This window comes from Peromyscus maniculatus, chromosome 2, assembly GCF_049852395.1.
Source record: "Peromyscus maniculatus bairdii isolate BWxNUB_F1_BW_parent chromosome 2, HU_Pman_BW_mat_3.1, whole genome shotgun sequence".
NCBI lineage: Eukaryota > Metazoa > Chordata > Mammalia > Rodentia > Cricetidae > Peromyscus > Peromyscus maniculatus.
Genome location: NC_134853.1, coordinates 139939558 through 139960063, shown reverse-complemented (window position 1 = coordinate 139960063; position 20506 = coordinate 139939558). Strand labels below are relative to the sequence as shown.

Sequence of the window (20506 nt, the reverse complement as noted above, 5' to 3'; positions counted from 1 at the left end):
CAGGGACACCAAATGGCTGGTGGCCACATCTCCAGAATGTGGGAAGCATGGCAGAAGCAAGGGACACGGGGAAGAAAGTGGACCCAGGACAGTGAGTGCTGGGGAGGACTGGTGTGTGCCCCTGGTCACATGGAGGGAATGGGGACCAGAATGAGGGCAGAAGCCTGGTGGGAGATGGCTAGAGATGGCCAGTGCAGACCCCAGCAAAGAGGGTAGGATAAACAGGGCTGTGGGCTAAATGCAGATGGGGGACCAGAGGGATCTCTGTTCAGTTTAAAGAAGAAAGAACTGGCAGCATCTTCTGACAGTGAGAACGGCCCTGGAAGAGGGGAACAAGAAGACTCTGGAGCAAGGGTTTTTTTTCTGAATGGATTTCTGAGGGGGTGGGATTGCAGGACCTATATAGGGCCGCACTTTGCACGTGCTCAGATGGTTCATCCCCAGGAACGAGGTGGAAAGTCAAGAATGCGAGTGTGGACCTGAGGCTGCAGGGCACTGGCATGGAGGGGCTCTTTTAGCTGCAGTGTTCACAGTGAATTTGCAGGCAAGGGAGGCTGTGCAGATAGCCTAGAACAGTGGTTCTCAGCCTTCCTGATGCTGGGACCCTTCAATACAATTCCTCATGGTGTGATGACCCCCCAACCACAAAATTATTTTTGTGGCTACGTCACAACTGTAATTTTGCTGCTGTTACCAACCATAATGTAAATATCTGATATGTGACCTCCCTAAAGGGGTCACGACCCACAGGTTGAGAACTGCTAGCTTGGACATTTGTAGAGAGGATAGGACATTGTTGGCTGGAAGGGTGACTGGGACAGACATTCACTGCCAGGCCTACCAGGGCTTGCTGGAGTGAGTAGGTATGGATGACAGCGGGATCCCACAGCATAGGGAGTCCAGCCTCACCTTGGACCGCTCCATCTGCATGTGTAGGAGAGAATGCCACCTAGGTAAGGCCAGTCTGCAGCAAGCAGAGGGTCAGGCAAAGCCTTCTTCAGCCCCGCTCCCGGTGCTCACTGTGGACCTGCTGACGGGGGCTGCGGCCCTTTCGCCTCCCTCGTCTGGCCCATCGCAAACCCAGCCACGTCTGCTTCCAAGGGACCAACTTTGGTTCTAAGTCAGAAAAAAAGCTAAGCCAAGCTGTCCTAGAGGTGGGGCATCCTCTCTCCATAGAGGTGTGTGACCCACACCCTCAGAAGGATTAGCAGTAGCTGGGGTGGGGGGAGGTGTTGGAGAGAGGAACAAATTTTGTACCGCGCCTTGACTGTGGAGTCTGCAGATCCCTGTGTGACTTAGGGCTCAGCCGCTCTCTAGCTGGATGGCGTCACCAAGCCCTCCTGTGTCTTTGAGCCTCAGTTTTCTAATCTGTAAAGTGGGTGCTGGGGACCCAGAGTGTGCAGGTTCATGCCCTTAGCACACGTGGCAGAGGTAAACATTGCTGTGTTCCCGAAGCCCTGCTCAGGCCAAAGCACAGGATCGTGGAAGGAAGCGGGAAAGGTCACTGGACTGAGATGGCTGGTTCGCTGGCGAGATGAAGGTGAGAACCCTAAGCCGCTGGCCTCTCCCTGTGGGCCGTATGCACATGGTCTTGTCCTGACACATGGCAGCCATGCCCCTGGGGCAGGACACTCACCCTTTCTGCACAGTAGGTGCACAGAAATTCCAGGCGCACACAGAAAACAAGCGTTCTGCATGCAGATGCACACACACACACACACACACACACACACACACACACACACACACTGACCAGATTTCTGCCTGCAGTGAGGGTTCAATTCCCATTGTTAGTTGAGGAAATAGAACTTCAGCTCAGGCTGGGACTTAGGCTGGGCCAGTCTTCATCTGGCTCATCCAGGGCTCTGTTCTCAAAGCCATGCTTGGTGGTAAGCTAGGTCCTGCAGCCCCCTACTAAGCAATTGTGACAAATCCTCATCCTCAGGTCCCACAGGACTCACCTGCCTGTGCTCTCTGGAGGTTCCTCCCAAACACATCCCTTATATTATTATTATTATTATTTCTTCTTCTTCCTCTTCTTCTTCTCCTCCTCCTCCTTCCTTTTCTTCTTCTCTTTCTCCTCCTCCTCCTCCTTTTTTCTTCTTCTTTCAAGACAGGGTTTCTCTGTGTAACAGACCTGGCTGTCCTGAAACTCACTTTGTAGACCAGACTGGCCTTGAACTCACTGAGATCTGCCTGCCTCTGCCTCCAAAGTGCTGGGGTTAAAGATGTGTGCCACCACTACCCAGCCCTTTTATTATTTTTTATTTAAATATTTTATTTTTATTTCTCTCTCCTCACCTCTTCTCTCTGTCTCTGTGTCTCTGTATACAAGTGCCTGCAGAGGTCAGAAGAAGGTGTTGGATCTCATGGAGGTGGAGTTACAGGAAGTTGTGAGTCAGTCATTGAGTGTGAGTGCTGGGAACTGAACTCTGGTCCTCTGGACGAGCTGCACCAGCTCTTAACCGCTGAGCTCTCTCTCCTGAACACATGCCTTTAAAAAATAAGATATTGGAGTGACAATGTGGCATTCTATGCCTCAGCTGGCGTTGAATTTGGAAACAATGTTCTCCAATCATGCGCAGGGCTCTCAGAAAGGCCCTGAAGCAGAGAGGGGGAGGAACATGTTCCTTCTTCCCAAGCAGCCTGAAGCCACCTGCTTGTGTGCTCAGGGCCACAGGTGTGGCTTTCCTGGAGCCAAAATAACGCTTCAAGCTTGCCTAGCCCAGGACTCTGTGTTCCCACTTGCTGCCCAGCTCCCCACCCCAGCATGCCTGGCTGCTCCCCAGGAAACAGGGCAAACAAGCTTCTATTGATTGCCGTCATGGCTGGGAGAATGCGCCTTTGTTGCCTCCACGCCTCCTCCCCCAGGGTCCGTGCCCACAGGACAGGTGTTCAGGTAAGAGGCAGCCAGGCCTTGAGCCTTTCCTAGGTATCCAGGAGGGGACAAAAAGGACTAGAATGGCCCAGCCCCAACAGTGGCCTCTGTGCCTTCCTGTGTTCTTCCCTCTTCTATCTGCCATGTCTCCAGCCTGGCCCCCTTCTGTACCCTGCTCTTGGGCCGTGGAGCCCCAGGCTGTTCAGTGTTCAGACCCTCCCCACCTCAGGGCAGAAGCTCATGTGGTGAGGAAACACTGTTTATTCTTGTCCACAGCCCCGTGCCCAGCCCGGAAGTACATCCAGTCTCGGAGAACAAACTAAGTCCTATTTAGATCTTCAAAGCTACTCTGGTCTGTTACCCACCCCCACCCCCACCCCCACCCCCACCCCCACCCTCACCCCCTCACTATGTAGGCCAGGCTGCTCTCTTTTTTTTTTTTTTTTTTTTTTTTGGTTTTTTGAGACAGGGTATCTCTGTGTAGCTTTGCGCCTTTCCTGGAACTCGCTTTGGAGACCAGGCTGGCCTCGAACTCACCGAGATCCGCCTGCCTCTACTTCCCGAGTGCTGGGATTAAAGGCGTGCGCCACCACCGCCACCACCGCCCGGTCAGGCTGCTCTTGAACTCCTGGGCTCCATCCTGCCCTCCCCAGCCTTCTGAAAAGCTGGGGTTACAGGCACAAAGCACCAGGCCTGGGTTTTCAGAGATTTCAGTGGTGGTATTTTGTGTGTGTGTGTGTGGGGGGGTGCATTTACGCCTGTGTGTGGAGGTCAGAGACAACTTTATGTGGTCACTTCTGCCTTTACGTCAATTCTGGGGACCAAACTCAGGTCATCAGGCTTCCCAGAAGGCCCTTTCCTCTCTGAGCCGCCCCACTGGCCCTCATGAGATCTTTGGGTTCTCAGAAGTCACTCAAGCTCCTCTGTCGGGCTTTGACGCACTCCCTAATTTGGGCGTAAACCACCTCTCGTGTGCCCCTCCTGCTGGCCTTGATACGCCATAGCCTAGCCAGGCACTGCTCTAGCCCTGCTTACCGAGCATGCGCGGTGTACCACCGTTGCTCAAGGGACTAGAGCCGCTTCTCCTGAGGGAGTTGGGTTGCAGACTATCAACTGGGGCTGGGAATCACAGTGGTCACTTGCTCTCCGCAGTTTGCGCTGTGGGGTTTTCTGTGATGGTCTCTGTCCGTTGCTAAGAGACGTTTCTTGGATGAGGGGTGAGGCCCACACTTTTCTGTGGGCATGAGGATAAATATTTAGAACGAAGTTAGGAATTACGCCGATTTGGTAATGTGGCGATTGTAGATTCTCCTCCAAGGTCCATGTCTTCGCTAGTCCTGGGTGGTTAGCCTTGTTGTCGTTACCAGCCAGGCACGGCTTCCCTTTGTTGAGCAGGCCTTAAGTCCAATTAGAGAGCTGTTGGTTACCGTCAAGGTGCGAGCGCCACTACTGTGCCCTTAGGGCTGCTGCGCCATGCTGGTCATTACTGGGACTCACGGCATTGTAGCTGGACTGTTGCTTGCTTTACTCCCTTGGAAGCTTGCGTGGTGCCTTCTGGTACCATGAAAGCTAGTCCTCAGGGAAGAGGCCTTCAAGTCAGATCCAGCTGCAGTCCTCTGGGTCCTGTGTTCAAAGTGCACAGTGTCTTCAGCAATAGGGGATTACCTTCCACCTTGAGAGGCAACCAAGAACAGCCATAGTCTGTAGTGGTTGGGATTCTCTTGGAAAACACCAACCAACAGCTCAGAGGGGGCTTCTCACATCTGGTGCTGGGGGGTTTGTTGGACAGTCTCTGGCTCTTGGGGGAAGCACTGTCAGTCCAGATGAGACATTTTTGTTTAAATTATATATCTGCACATAGACTTACACGTAATTTTAGGTAGATAGCTGATAGTGTTATTTGATGGTTTTCAGCATCCTTACTGTTACTTACCCTTCTTCCCTCTCCTTCTGTACTGACTCCCTCCCCCTCTCTCATAAGACCTGCCTTTCCCATTTCTGCTTCTCATCAGTTGTACCTTGCTTTCTCTCTCTCTGTTGCTCTTCCCTCCTACATGTGGTATCTTTCTAGTTTCCTGTTTTCTCCAATTATTCTAGGTTGCATGTTCATATCTGAAGGTTTGGTTTGCTCCATTTTTTTTTTAATTTATCTATTTCATCTTGTTTTTGAGATGGAATTTCCTGTAACCCAGGCTGACCTTGAACTCACTCCATAGCCTTTAACTTCTAATATTCCTGCCTCTGCCTCCCAAGTGCTGGACTGCAGGTGTGCACCATCACGCCCAGGTTATTCAACTCTGGGGACTGATCCCAGGGCTTCGTGCATGTTCAAGTAAGTAGTCTACCAACTGAGCTTCGTGCCAGCTCAGTCTTAATGACCTGTGGTCACTTCTTTAGGCCGTGAGATTCTGGTCTTCAGATGCCAGCCTGACCCTAATCTCTTTCCTCATCTTCTCTTCGATGTGACACTCCACTCCCAGGGCGTCATCAAGGCAGACGTTCTGTCCTCTGTGTTCCTGCCCGTGATGTGCCAGAGTAGATGAGCACACCCACGGGAGCCCATTCGGGACAAGGACGTGCAAGAGTGGACACTCCCTGCCATGAGAATCCAGAAGGACATCGCTGTGACACTAACTTCAGTGAACTGGCAGTCATCAAGAAGAACCAGAGCTCATTCCAGGGCTGTGCACTGTACATCTCATTGTTTCCCTGGGCACATGGTGTCAGAGATTCAGAAATATTACAGAGGCCTTGGCTACTTGCAAAACTGTGACGCCTTGCTGGCACCAGCCAGTTTTAAACCTTTTCCTTTTGGGTTAGATTTGGGATGTCAGCAGTAATAACAATCAACAGTAGCTGCTTTACCAACTACAAATAAAGTCTCTCGTCTTTCTACTGACGCCCTGAGGATGCCGGCGTGAGTCTGAGACAGGTGACACAATGTGCTAGAGGTCACCCAGGTGATTCTCACTGCCAATCAAGCCCCAGCTCCCAGGCTAGTGGGCACCCAAGGCCTTGATCTCTACCAGCTTGGCCACCAGGTGCTAGATCAAGGCAGCAAGTGGGTAGGGAGGCTTAGGAACCTCAGGCCCTCAGAAAACAGTCTCGCCCTCAGGAAACTCAAGGCACAGAAAAGCCACTGATATCTGTATTAAGAGCTTGGCTCTAGGGCTGGGTCTGCCTTCTTATCTGCTGTGCGTCTCTACTCACGTTGCTTACCCTCTCTGTGTCATGGTGTCCACCCTGTAATGGAGCAATAAGCTCCTTCTCTGGGGCCCGCTCTGACAAGGATGCACAGCGATGTTTGTGGGTATGCTTTGAAGCTGCCGTGTGTTGTTATCTATTCCTGGAATAGCATGGGAATCAGAAACCATGTGATGGGGGAATGCTGGGCTGGGCTTGCTCTAGGTGGAGAGAGGCAAGTGAACCTATTGCCCAGCCAAGCTCACATGACGAGACAGAACCGCTAAGTAGGTCAGCTTTTGGCAGAAAGAGCTATTCCTGGACCTGCCTGTCCGTGCAGCGCAGGAGCTGAAAGTAGAGCCCAGCTATTTCCGGGCTGCCAGAGAACACTGCTCAACAGCTTTCTCTTGGATCCTGGCCCTGCCTTTGTGGCTTGGGCCTGAGAGGCCAGGAGGCCCTTATGAGCTCAGGGCCAGTGTTCTGTGGGCACTCTAGGGTAGAGACAGTGACCTAGGAGTATCTCAGCATAGCTGTCCATCCCCTAGGCACCATGCCTAAGCAGCTGTGGGTGAGGCTGAATGACCATACTACAACCCAATGACTGCTTACACAGGCCTGGCTTCCTCACGTAAAGTGTGTGTGTGGTGTGTGGTATGTGTATGATGGTGTGTGCATGGTGTGTGTGTATGTGTGTGTGTGATGTGTATATATGGAGTGTTTTATATATATGGTACTTACTATGTGTGGATGTATATGGTGTGTGTGTGAGGGGCATGTCTATGGTGTGTGTGTATGGCATGTTGTGTGTATATGGATATGTGTGTAATGTGTGTATGAGATATGGGATGGGGCATGTCTATGGTTTGTGTGTATGGTATATTGTGTGTATATGGATATGTGTGTAATGTGTGTATGAGATATGGGATGCATACATAGTGTGCTTATGTATGGTGCCATGTGTGTGATATGTGGTATGTGTATATGATGTGATGTATATGTGGCGTGTGGTATATGGTGTGTATATAAATCAATATAGTGTGTATGTACTATGTGTGTTATGTTGTATATTTTTGGGGCGTGTGTGAGGTATGTTTGTGTGTATAAAATGTGTGTGACATGTGACAGTATTTGTGTCCTAGCAACATTTATTTACTTATTTATTTTGAGACAAGGTTTCACTGTGTAACCCTGGTTGCCTGGAACTCACTATGTAGATCAAGCTGGCCTTGAACTTTTGGAGCTACACTGCCTCTGCCTCCCTAGTTCTGGGGTTCAAAGTGTGCACCCCCATTCCCTAGCAGTGTTTTAGGATTCATGAGATCGATAGCACTGTGCACAGTGGTACCTGTTTGTCCTTGAGCTTCTAGGACCTTCCAGGCCGTAATGGTGACTGTGGGAAGGACAGAAGCACCTGCATGGGGTGGCTGAAGAGTACCCCAAAGAGTGCCCCATCTGGGCAGAGTGGCACACACCTGCAATCCCAACACTGAGCGCGGAGGCAGGAATGCTCAGAGTTCGAGGCCAGCCTGGGTTCTGTGTGAGACGTGGTCTCCAAACCAAAATGAAACAAAACACAACTAAAGAATCCCTTCAGGCATACAGTGACCTTGAGGTCAGCCTGACCATAGGAGACTTGCTCAGCTCTTCCAGTGTAGGAGCTGGCAGGTGGCCTCAGGTGCTGTGTCTGCACAATGCCCCAGTGAGAAGTGAGACAATTAATACCACACCTAATGGAGCTGTTATTGTTACCTTATTTAACTCTAACAGCAACCCAGAGAGGAAAACATAGGGATCTATTTATAGACAAGCAAACGGAGGCTCACAGGAGCTAAGAAATGCATGCATGGTCTTACAGACGAGAAGCAATTTTACTGAGATTTAAGTCCAATTTGATGCTATGATTTGCTGTTTTAACTCCCACTCACTATGACGTGTGTGTGTGTGTGTGTGTGCATTCAAGTGTGTGTGTATGTGTGTGCGTGTGCACAGATACACGAAAAGTGTCCAGCACAGTATGTTACACAGTGTGTTTATTACACAGTGAGTAGCTTCTGCATTTACTGTATTAATTATTACCACACATACTTCTCAGAATTTAGGCGGAAGTGATAAAACTTCAGCATGGCTGGTAAAAGTAGAGGGTTTTCTAAGATATTAGAAAAATACAAGAATCTCATTCCCATGTGAACTGTCAAAAAGAGGAGGCCACCACCCACAGGTAATTCCCGGTAGAATTCCCTATAATTATGAAACCTGGAGAAATGGACGTATCAAACCATAAGGGAGTGGTTATATAAATTACGGTTGATTTCTTTGCTGGAAAATTACACACCCACTTAGAACAATGATAATATGACTTAACATGGAAAGTGTTTATTATATAATTACTATTACAGAAAAGATGCTGGATATAAAAATTCTATTTTTGTTCTAATTACACCTCTATTAAAAAATATCATCTGCATGTCAAAGAGAGCAGAGAGGGAATATGAAGACAGTTGATGTCTTAAATGCTGGATTGAGGGTTTCTCTCTTTATAATTGATTCAATAATTCAACCATATCTTATTGAGAACTTACCAAGTGTCAGACATCAAGTTAAGCATAATTACTAGTGTGGGTTATATTAGGCTGCAGGAAAGCTTGAAGAGACAAGAAGGTTTTATTGCCTCCTGAAAGCAGCTCAAAACTGATATGGAGTTTACATCCTTAGAGTACCAAGGTCCACAGCTTTCCACCAGGTGACTCTGGAGGGCCACGCTCGCATTCCTGATGGGCAGGCCATGCCCCTTCCCAGGGAAGGTCTGAGGGAAGGCTGTACACCGTACCACCTGCACGCCAATGTGCCAGTCAGGGAAGGCTGTACACAGCACCACCTGCATGCCAATGCACCAGTCAGTTCTTGGTTATGTAATCACCCCAGCTGCAAGGTAGAGAGGGACATTTCATTTCATAAGCAGTGCTAAAGAGCAAGGCTCTGCTGATGTGGGAGAGAGGGGAGGACAGCAAAGGGGTACCACATCCTGTGTGACTTTCCCTGGGAGAGGTGTGAACAAAGGTCTCTTCACCCCAGAAAGGACACTGATGACCAAGAAACCCTTCCACTTGAGTCCAGCTTGGTAAACCGATGAGTTCACTGGCGTTTCTTGCTGGAGCAGGAGTGAGGAGCATGGCCAACTGGAACCCACCCCAGCATGGGTGACAACTCTCAAGTGTACACAGCTCCACCAAAGACTGTCTGCTCCTGCCACTCGGCAGTGGTCTAGTGCTTTTACAGCTGTGTGCATCTGGTGGTGTCCTGAGTGTCTGGACCTGATAAGGTGGATGAGTTTTTTAGAAAATTATTATGGGGTGTGTGTGTGTGTGTGTGTGTGTGTGTGCTACAGGCATGTGAGTGGCTCAGCATGTGTATGGGAGTTGGAGGATAATTTGGGGGTGTTGTTTTGGAGAGTCAGTGCTCTGTCTTCACTGTGGACTCTAGGTTTATGTGGTTTCACCTACTAAGCCGTCTGGCTGGCCCGAGTTTCCCCAGTTATGATGTTCCCTATCCCTCCAAGAGAGTGTATCAGTTTGAAGGAAACAGATAGATAACATAACACTGGGGACCAAGTGTGAATTGAGGCCATGTCTTTGAAGAGCCCTGCATTGAGGAGAGACTTTGTGTGTCAAAGAGCAATTGTGGACCACCTCTGGAGTGCTGTGCTGGGGTTGTGGGACCCCAGGGGGTGGGGTGGGGAACTCTGCCTGGAGTTCAAAGCCTTGGCCTCTCCACCTTTGGGAGGATTCTGCCTTTATGGATTGTTACCATGACTGAGCCCCTCCTACCCTGCTCATATCAGATGGCACCCTGCTTTTTAGGACCTGTCTGCCCTCACTGGAGCAGGGGTGAGAGGTCCTCTTGACCCAACCTAGGACTGACTAGCCAGTGCTTCTGGGAGTTGAGTGGAGTGGCAGGTTCTAGAGCCATGTTCTGACTGGTCCGTTAGACTGACTGCTCATCCAGTTCCCCTTCTCTCTACCTGTTGTATCCCAAGAAGTCCATAGTGAGCACTCCACTCCCCACCATCTATTTTTGGCTTAAGGTAGCTAGGGAGACCAAAATAAACGGAGCTAATTCAAGGGCTGAGGTAAGTTAACAAGGCTTCGATTTTCCCAGTGTGATGAGAAGCCAGTGGGGGTTTGAAGGAGGGCAGGGCAGGCTTTCCAGGCAGGGAGTCAGCAGTGTATAAATCTGGAAATCTTTTATTTCTGTGAGTGGTTTATTGATTGGACAACAAAATGACCACCAAGAGGAGAAAATACTTAACAAGGCATTAGAGGGCAGGGAACGGGAGGCTGCTGATGCCTCCTGGGGGAAGGGCTTGGAGGCCTGCCATCCAAGAAGCTTGGCTGTGTGGTCCTGGGCACACCAGCAACCTCTCTGAACCTGTGCCTTCTGTTCAATAAGAAGATCGAGACTATTTAAGTGAATTTAAAACCACAGCTAAATGTGATAGTGAACATCTGTAACCTCAGTACTCAAGAGGTAGAGGCAGGAATCTCAGGAGCTAAAAGTTATCTTTGGTTATTGAGTTCTAAGGTAGCTTGGGTTATATGAGAAGCTGTCTCACACAAACAAGAAAACAAAACACATACACGCAGGTGCACACACACACATGCATGCACACAACACCATCACTACCACTACCACCACTACAACTGAGCTGGGCATGGTGATTCACACCTTTAACCCCAGCACTTGGGAGGCAGAAGCAGGCAGATCTCTGTGAGTTCAAAGCCAACAGTCACCCAGGGCTACATAGTGCATTTTTATCTCAAAACAAACAAAGAGACAAACAAACACAAAACAAACCTTGCAGAAATATCTAGGGAGACTTTAATATGCTATTCTCTCCAGGCCTGGCTCAACCCCATGTCACAGCGACCCCTACTCTGTCATGATCTCTCTGCAATCTATCCACCAGCAACTCCAGCCTGGTGGCGGGTGCCTCCTGTGTTCCCATTTTCTCCCGCTGGTGTGGCCAAGCACATTAGCCCCTGGAGGCTGCCGCACTCCTCGCCAGCCTTCCTGCCGTTATCTCTGCCTCCTTCTACTTCTTATCTACAGAACAGACACCATGACCTTTAAAAAACCAAAACACTCAGAACAAGTGACAGAAGGCAATCTGAAGAGATGACCTGTCTCAGTCACTTCCTGCTGCGGGGATCGAACACCATGGCCAGAGAAACTTAAGGAAGAGAGAGTTAATCTGGGCTTATGGCCCATCATGGCAGAGAAGCATGGCAGTAAGGGACTGGCATGGTGGCAGGAGGAGGAAGCTGACAGGTCACATCTGACTTCAGATATGAAGGAGAGAGAGAGAGAGAGAGAGAGAGAGAGAGAGAGAGAGAGAGAGAGAACCGGAAGTGAGGCATGGCTCTAAACTCATCTAAACAGCAATGTGCTTCCTCCAGCAAGGCTGCACCTCCCCAAGTAGCGCCACCAACCACAGACCAAGTGTTCAAATGCCTGACTCTGTCGTGTAGGATGTCTTCCACTCAAACCACCACAATGCCTCTGTGATTCCAACTATTGGTTGTGCTGGAAAAAGAAAAGAACGATGAAGCCGGCTAAAGGGCCAGCAGTTGCCAGGAGCTGAAGAAGAGGTGACAGAGTGTGGGAAGTTTGTGGGACAGGGAAACCTCTTGTCTCACACTGTGGCTGGGGAGCCCATGTCCTGCAGCATTAGAATCCATGTACAGCACAAAGAGCAGACCACGATGCAAACCGTGGACTTCAGTCAATAGTGGTGTGTTAGATCATGTTGGGAGTGATGTGTCACGTCAGTGCAAGGTATTGAAATTGTGTGTGTGTGTGTGTGTGTATGTGTGTGTGTGTGTGTGTAAGAGATAGAGATAGTGAGAGATAGATGTATAGATAGGTAGATAGATGATAGATAGATGGATGGATGGATGGATGGACGGACAGATGGGTGGGTGGCTGGATAGATAGATGAATAGATAGATGGTGAACAAATGTGAGTGTGAGAGTGGGTGATTAGGTATGAGCAGAACTCTGTACTTCACATTACATTTTTCCACAAATACAAAACTACCCTGGAAATGGACTCTAATGATGGACCTAACGTCAGATCACACCATTTCTCCGGAAATGGACTCTAATGATGGACCTAACGTCAGATCACACCATTTCTCCGGAAATGGACTCTAATGATGGACCTAACGTCAGATCACACCATTTCTCCGGAAACCCTCCCTGCCCCACGTTGCACCCATGGCTCAGGAAGTCTCTGTGACGTGGCCCCTGCCTGCTGTCTGCACACGGGGATTCCTTCTCTTCCTGCTTTGCTCTCATCTCCAGGCCTTTGTACAACTGTTGCTTTAAGTGTCCTCTCCAGGACACTTCCTTCAAATAGCTGGCTGAGAGGCCCCTGACCACTGACCAGGAGCTGCCCCTCCACCCGGAGTCACTCCCCAGCATAAAATCCTGTTTGAACTCTACGCACGTGTCCCTGCTGCTACTTCTCTTGCTTGTGGAGCACCTAGAGCTGAGATGTTGTCATGGAAACAGGGGGTCTTCACTACCATTTCCACTGCTTGTTGCCAGCTCCAGCTCCTAGAACAATGCCTGATAATTCCAAGTTACTTAAATAGACACTGTGTGTGTTCAAGTGCATGCGGGTGCATGTACGTGCGAGTCAGCATGGAGGTCAGGGGTTGACCTTTGGTGTCACACTCCCCCTACTATTTATTTATTTACTTTTTATTTATTTATTTATTTTTTAATTAAAGGTCCCTTACTGGTCCTGCTTCCAAGAGTGGCCAAGAACAAGGGGAAGGGAAGGCAACCAGCTGGCTCAGGGAGATTCATTTCCACATTTCATTTACACACAGAACTAAACAGACAAGCACAGAGTCACTATTGTGGTTAGAAGTTGGCAGCATGGGATGGGGGGGATGAGGAGTAGGGGTGTTGTTAAAAAAAAAAAGCAGGCTCCCCCCAAACTGGGTACCTGGGAAGGGACTTGGTCTACTTCAACCCAAGAGGAATCAGAAGATAAAAGCAGTTTGGGAAGGCCAGAACCGTCAGGGTGGAGGGAGGAAGACGTTGAGGGGGGGCATTTGGCAACTGGGATGAAGGGATTACCCTCCCCCTGCTGGGATCCCCCCAGCCCCTCCGGTCTGGCAGGAAAGGGGCAGCCTGCAACACCCATGAGCAGTCTGGGGCTGCTAGATGCTCCAGGCAGGGGGCTGGAGGCTCACAAAAGCTTGCCCTCCAGAGAGATCACAGCGCTGCCACCTAGTTTTCCTGCCAGGGTGCAGCGGTCCTTGACCTCCTCGTAGCTGTTGGCTTGCAATTCATGCTTGATTCCTGTCAGCTTCTTCTGGATGGCATCCTTGGAGCTGGCATAGATCATTTTGCTCTTAAGGGGTGCACTCTCAGGGGCCCAGAAGATGAACACCAGATCCTCCTTCTTGCTCTCCTTGGTCTCGTAGGTTGACCAGTCCTTGGTCTCGCAGTCCTTGTCTGGCAGCATCTTGACAAAAGTGGTGTAGGGGTCGTCCACAGTCTGCCCCACATCTCCTACCAGGATCTCCTTGCCCTCCTCCAGGAGGATGTTCTTCTTGTCCTCACTCAGGCAGAAGAGCACTGCCTCCTTACGTTTCTTCTCTTCTTCTGGCGTTGAAAACTTGCACACTTTCATGTCATTGAACACCTTGATGATACCATCGGAGACAACCACACCAGAGGCCATGTTTCTGGAATCGAAAGGGAGACAGGAAGAGCTACAGAAGAAATGAGCCGCCGCAGCTGCTGCCAGGATCTGACTCTATTTACTTATTTTTAAAACATGGTCTCTCACTGGCCTGGAGCTTGCTGTGCATGCTAGGCTGGCCAGCCAGCAAACCTCAGGGATCTGTCTCACACTGGAAAGGCTGATAACTAGTAGTTGCTCAGTTTACAAAACTGGGTGTCTTGGTAGTCCCAATCTGGTACTGGAGGCCTGGTCTTCTCCAGGAGGCTGCTGGTCTTCAGTCTATGTTGGAATCCCAAAGAAGCTGCTTCTAATATCAGTGAAGGGATGCTGCAGCAGCAGAATAGGTGGACTTACAAGCAAGAGTGAAAGCAAGCAGGCAAAAAGCAAAATTTTTTCCTCCAGGCACTTTTTATCTAGGCTGCCACCAAACAGTGCCACCTACATTCAGTGTGGCTCTTCCTGCTTCAAATAATCTGATCAAGAAAAACCCCATAGGAGTGTCTTCTGGCTTGCTTTTTAGTTGATTCCAGGTTCAGTAGAGTTGACCACTGAGATTAGCCATCAGAGCCCTGAAGTGCCCGTGTGTGTGCACAGGTCTAGCTGGGTCAGAGCCTGAAAGCTGTCCAGAAACATCATCCTTCCTCCTTATTCCCCTGGGTCCAGCCTGTGCTCACATGGCAGCCAGCCCTGCAGGCTCAGCTCTGTCACTATTTTGCTTAGGCAATGTCTTAGTTAGGATTTCTATTGCTGTGAAGAGACACCATGACCATGGCAACTCTTTAAAAGGAAACATTTAATTGGGGTGGCTTACGGTTCAGAGGTCCAGTCCACTAGCATCATGGTGGGACATGGTGGTACGCAGGCAGACACGGTGCTGGAAAAGTAGCTGAGATTCCTACATCTTGCAGGCAACAGGAAGTGGTCTGAGACACTGGGTGCAGCTTGAGCATATATCAGACCTCAAAGCCCGCCTCTACAGTGACACACTTCCTCCAACAAGACCACACCTACTCCAACAAGGTCCCACCGCCTAATAGTGCCATTCCCTTTGGGGGACATTTTCTTTCAAACCACCACAGGGACCTTTCAGCTTTCCACTGCTCTCCAGGAGAGCTCTGGGAATCCACAGCCACTGAGACTTCCCTCCCCTGCTCCAAGTCATTTGGCCCACCTGCTTTCCCCTTTATGAGAAATGTAATGTCATATTAATAAGCTGTGTCAGAAACGTGGCTCATAAACCCAAGGCACTTTACCACTCCAAGTGTTTAGGAAAATAGCCCTGTTGGCCTTTTCTTTTTCTTTCTTGTTTTTTCCACATGGTTTCTCTGTGTAGCGCTGGCTGTCCTGGAACTAGCTCTGTCAACCAGGCTGGCCTCAAAGTCAGAGTTTCACCTGCCTCTGCCTCCCGAATGCTGGGATTAAAGGCATGTGCCACCATTCCCAGCATGGTTAGCCTTTTCAAGCCAGAATTTCCCAAATGGTTTTGACCATGGAGCCTGATTCCTGCACTCGCCCTGCAGCGCCTGCTCCTGCCTTCGCTGTTCCCTTCCCTGCTCCACCCATCCCTTTCTCTACAGCCTGGGCTTCTGCACTATACAAGTCTCAGGGTGCAGAATCCCAGGCTTCCTCAGTGGTACTCACATCCCCAGTCAGTCCCGTCGCCATGAACACTCTGCCTCCCCTGAATCCTCTTCTCACCCACTTCAGATCCTTCTGTTCCTGGTCTACATCAAAGAGCACTTTCCCTAAGAACCTTTTCTGCACCCTTGGGTGGAAAAAGAATCCTCTTCCCTCACGACTTTTGAGAGAAATCTTGGTAGTGGAGGGCAGGACCCAAGTGTTTTCCCACTCCACAGCATCAGGTTCTTAGAAGGCACTGACTACAAAATGCAAGGAGACAGATTCATGAGTCCAGCCCACCCTGAGCCCCCTGGTCCAGTGCTGAGAGATAGGGTTGTAACAGGAAGCCGAGAGCGGGATGGAAAGCAGTAAGGGTGGTGAGAAAAAGCAAGGACCAGAAGAGAGGAGTCCTCACTGAAGTCCCTTGGCAGGACACTTGCCCTGTCTCCTTGTCTGTACAGCAGTGAACGGTGGAGTATGGCTTACAGGATTCCCCTGAGCCCATATCAAGGGCTATCGGTGAGTGAGATGTTATGGTTGTAGTAGATAGCTTTGCAAGTGCAGAAGTAATTAGTTCACTACGTTTCCAACAAGCGTCAAAGGGGGAAAGCCAGGGTTGTGGTGACACCAGGCTGTCTGAGCCCCCCAGAAGGGCTATTTTAGGGGACCTTGTCTCAGTACATGGGAGCATAAAGCAGATGAGCCAGGCTTGTCCTCTCAGAGGATACAGTGATTAGGTCAAGATGGGAATGAATGGCTGTGGCCTGGTCGAGGGGGCTGCGAAGGCGTTCCCTACAGTAGGCACAGCATGAGCAGAGCTCATGGGCTCCGTGATGAGAATGCATAGAAGTGGGGGGGGGGGAGCAGGACAGGGGCTGAGTCTGTGCGAAGGCAGATGGGGAGGGGCATGGTGAGGACTTGGGTCTGCACCCTACCCCGGGGAAGACGAAGAAGGACAGGAGGAAGTGACTACTGGGGTGTGCAGGAATGAGAAAGGAGCTGTGATTGGGGTGCAACCCGCACACACACACCACAGTCAGAGCCACCTAGGACGTCTGGTGAGAAGCAGCTGCTCCTCAGTGGGTGTTATCTTCCATCTGGGGCACGCTGAGCCTGAGGTTGCAGATGGGGTTAATCACTTAAGGGAAGTAAAAATAACACACAGAGTCAGATCATACTATATTAAGGATGTCAAAGTAGGCGAGGTAATTATAGGTTGAATGGAGACTTGGGGTTGTGTGTGTGTCGGGGGGAGAGGCATCACCTGAGTTACATCAAAAAGGGCTGGGGTGGGGGGTGGGTTAGCCCTTTCTTTATGAAGAAGAGATTCAAGTGGAGACCAGTTTTAGTACAAAGGAGATAGAGGCCACAGTGGATTCCTACACTGCCTTTCATGAGTCCTGGCAGGTGGTGAAACAAGTCCCAGGCCAGACACTGTGATGTTTCAGGAGATGCATCTATCCATGTAAAAATAAATATTTCCTGGTCACTGTCTTTTTGGGGCATAACAATGATCTGAATCCAAGTCCTGTGTCTCCCTCTGGGAAGCACAGACAGCATTATGTGTCAGCATATAATTTGACAACAGATTAATTTAGGAAATGACGAAAGAGTCTAGATTGGGCAGTGATAAGGAGACTGCATGGAGTGGTCCTCTGAAGGAGTGACATTTGACTCGTGTGTAGATGTGTGTGTCTGTGCATGCATACTCATGAGGTAGCATGGTATGTGTGTATCTATGCATGCATACTCATGAGGTAGCATGGTATGTGTGTGTCTATGCTTGCATACACATGAGGTAGCATGGTATTCATGTAAGTCAGAAGTCAACCTCAAGCATCATTTCTCAGGTGTTGTCTACTTTGGTCTAAAAAAAAATTACATTTGAGGGATAGTATGTGCGTACATGTGTACTAGTACAGGCTTGCTATAATGAATAAATCAAAGGACAACCTCAGGCCCTAGCCTTCCAGCTTGCTTGGGATGATTTCTTGTTTGCTGATATTAACTGGTCAGTGAGTTTCTGGGGATTACCCTGGCCCTGCTTCCCTTCTTACCCCAGGAGCAATGGATTGCATGTGTGCTACCATTCCTGGCTTGACATGGCTTCCGGGATCTGAATCCAGGTCCCCATGTCTGTGCGGCAAGCACATTACCCACTGAACCAGCCCCCCAGCTCTCCACCTTGATTTTGAGACAGGATTTCTCACTGACCTAGAACTCACGAATTAGTCTAGGCTGTCCAGAGAGCCCCACGGATCCTCTTGTCTCTGCCTCTGCACTGCTGGGTTGCAAGTGTGTGCTCCCACACCTGGCTTCTCGCATGGCTGCTGGGGATTGAACCTTGGTCTTCACGTTTGCGCAGCAAAGTCTTTACCAACTGAGCAATCTGCCAGCCCAAAGGAAACTTGATTTTCAATAAAACAGTTAATAAATCTCATATTTCTTTGGGAGTGCTTATTTGTTTCTTTTCTTTCTTTCTTCCTTCCTTCCTTTCTTTCTTTCTTTCTTTTTTTTTTTCTTGAGAGACAGGTATAGCCTCCAACTTGCTATATAACTGAAGATGACTTGGCACTCCTGATCTCCTTGCCTCCATTTCCCAAATGTTGGGATTACAAAAGTGTGTCACCATGCCTGGTTTACAGATTTTCGGTTTGGGAATGTTTTATTTCAGTGTGTGTGTGTGTGTGTGTGTGTGTGTGTGTGTGTGTGTGTGTGTGTGTCTGCCACAGTACCTGTGTGGTGGTCAGAGACCAACTTTGGGGAGTCAGTTCTCTCCTTGTACTCTGGGTTCTGGGGATCAAACTCAGAACCACCAGGCTTGAGTAGCAATGGCTTTTACCCTCTGAGCAGCCTCACTGGCTCCCCCTTCCTATTTTTGTGTTTACATGTTAAATATTTGACATAAAATATTTAAGGCAATAGAATATGAAATAAAAACCATAAAGATGAGCAATGAAACCATTAGGAATCAAATGAAAATAAAGAAAAGAAAATGGCATTGAAAATATCTCCATGGAGAGAGAGAGAGAGAGAGAGAGAGAGAGAGAGAGAGAGAGAGAGAGAGAGAGAGAGAGAGAGAAGAGACAGAGAGAGAGAGAGAGAGAGGGAGAGAGAGAGAGAGAGAGAGAGAGAAAGCACGTGTGAGGAGACTCTGGGAACCTTGATAAGAGGAGCAGATTGACACTGGTAAAACAAAATGTAAATATTTTACTAGTTTGCACAAACTACGGAACTGACTAAGAGAGCAAAGAACTTATGATACACCACTTCAGAAGGGCGCTAATGACAAGCTGGGTAATGAGCTCAATTAAAAGAGGATTCAGGCTTAGTCACTGTGCAAGGACACTGGAGATGTCCTGAAAGAAACTTAGAGGCTTTCCCAAGATCAACAGCAATCCTAAGAGTTTTTGTTTATTTGTTTTTGTGTTTTTGAGACAAGGTTTCTCTGTGTAGCCTGGCTGTCCTGGACTCCCTCTGTAGACCAGGCTGGCTTCAAACTCATAGAGATCCACCTGCCTCTGCCTCCCAAATTCTGGGATTAAAGGAGTGTACTCCCCCCCAACAATCCTAATCATTTTTACAACATGACTAGAGTGTGCTGTGAAGCTAGAAGAAACTTCTGGGAATTAAAAAAAAAAATTAAATAAGCTCTGCTGTAGAGAAGGCAGAGCCATCTCTTCTGTCTTCAGAAATAAAAAATTGCAACATTGTCATAGATGAAAAGGCAATCAATAACAACGGAGACGAAATGTAAGAAATCACAGCGGCAAATCAGACAAGCAGTTAGTAAGAATATAAAGCATTTTCTAAAGTCTGTCGCTGATTGTCAAGCTATTGGTCATCTGTTAAAAATGGTGGTTTATCTCGCTGTGATTTATCCCTCATTGCTGATAGCTCTTCACATTTACCCCTGCGTTTGTCAACTGTTACACAATACTGCTCCTAACCCCTAACCCCAATTAAGTATTTGCATAGATCTGCCGATCCAGCACATTCTGCAACTCCACTCTGTAAGGCACTGCCCCAGGGTGCAGAGGCTCCTAACCCCTAACCACAGTCATGTATCTGCAAAGGTCTGCAGATTCACCCCTGTAGGCTACAGTAGCTGGGGTAGGTTATCTGGTCACTGAATGGCTCTTCTCCAAGTGTTACTTGGTGATCTGCAGGGACTGTTTGCTCAGTGGGTAGGAGATAAGAGTATCACTTCGGCCCAATTCCATTACCCAGAGTAAGTCAATGACCAAGCCTGGTGTCAAGAAGGTGGAGCTGAACTCTTGACTCTTTAGTGGCCAGAACTTCAGGGTGGAGGGAGTGAAGACCTTGGAGGAGGAGGGGAAGGAGGAGAAGAGGGAGGAGAAGGAAGGAAGAGGGAAGAGGAAGAAGGAGGAAGAGAAGGGAGAGGAGGAGGGAGTAGGGAGGAGGAAGGAGGAGGAGGGAGAAGGAAGGAGGAAGAGGAAGGAGGGGAGGAGGAAGGAGTAGGGGGGAGGAAGGAGTAGAGAGGAGGAAGAGGGAGAAGGGAGGGAGAGGGAGAAGGGAGGAGGAGGGGGAGGAGGGAGGAGGAGGAGGGAGGAGGAAGATATCCTTGCTATTTTGAAGACCCCTTCTCTCGCTCTCTCCTTTCTTCCTCCCCTCTTCCTCTCCCTCCCCTTTTTCTTTCCTTTACACAATGTGACCAATAGCATGTTGTAAATCTAGAAGAACCTTCCCAAAAATTACCCAGAAAAAAATATTTTGAGTTAGCTGTGCTGTAAGGAAGATACAATTTCTCTCCAGAAGCATAAAATTCCATCCCTCTCTCCCTCTCTCTCTCTCCCCCTTTCTTCCTTCCTTTCATCTGTGTGTGTATGTGTGTGTGTGTGTGTGTGTGTGTGTGTGTGTGTGTGTGTGTGTGTACACGCGTGTTTGAAACAAAGTCTTGCTGTGTAGCCAAGGCTGGCCTTTAACTCACTCCTGCCTTAGTCTCCTGGGGCCTGGAATTATAGACACAGACCACCACTCACACTCTGCGATCTTTTCTCAAAGCACCCCTGGATCCTTCAAATTATGTAAACCCCAGCTTCCCA

General features: G+C 49.1%; 1 long non-coding RNA gene and 1 pseudogene across 2 annotated transcripts; one reads left to right on the top strand and one right to left on the bottom strand.

Annotated features, from left to right (window-relative positions):
* The first annotated feature begins 2649 nt into the window (after nt 1-2649).
* On the top strand, nt 2650-5757 carry LOC121827352 (uncharacterized). Of its 2 annotated transcripts, none has more exons than XR_006069605.2 (2): nt 2650-2899; nt 5359-5757. It is a non-coding gene; the product is annotated as an uncharacterized LOC121827352 (long non-coding RNA). The 2 variants fall into 2 exon arrangements; XR_013049313.1 differs by having other exon boundaries at nt 5276-5757.
* A 7421-nt stretch (nt 5758-13178) lies between these two features.
* On the bottom strand, nt 13179-13817 carry LOC102914663 (cofilin-1 pseudogene; annotated as a pseudogene).
* Nucleotides 13818-20506: the final 6689 nt, after the last annotated feature.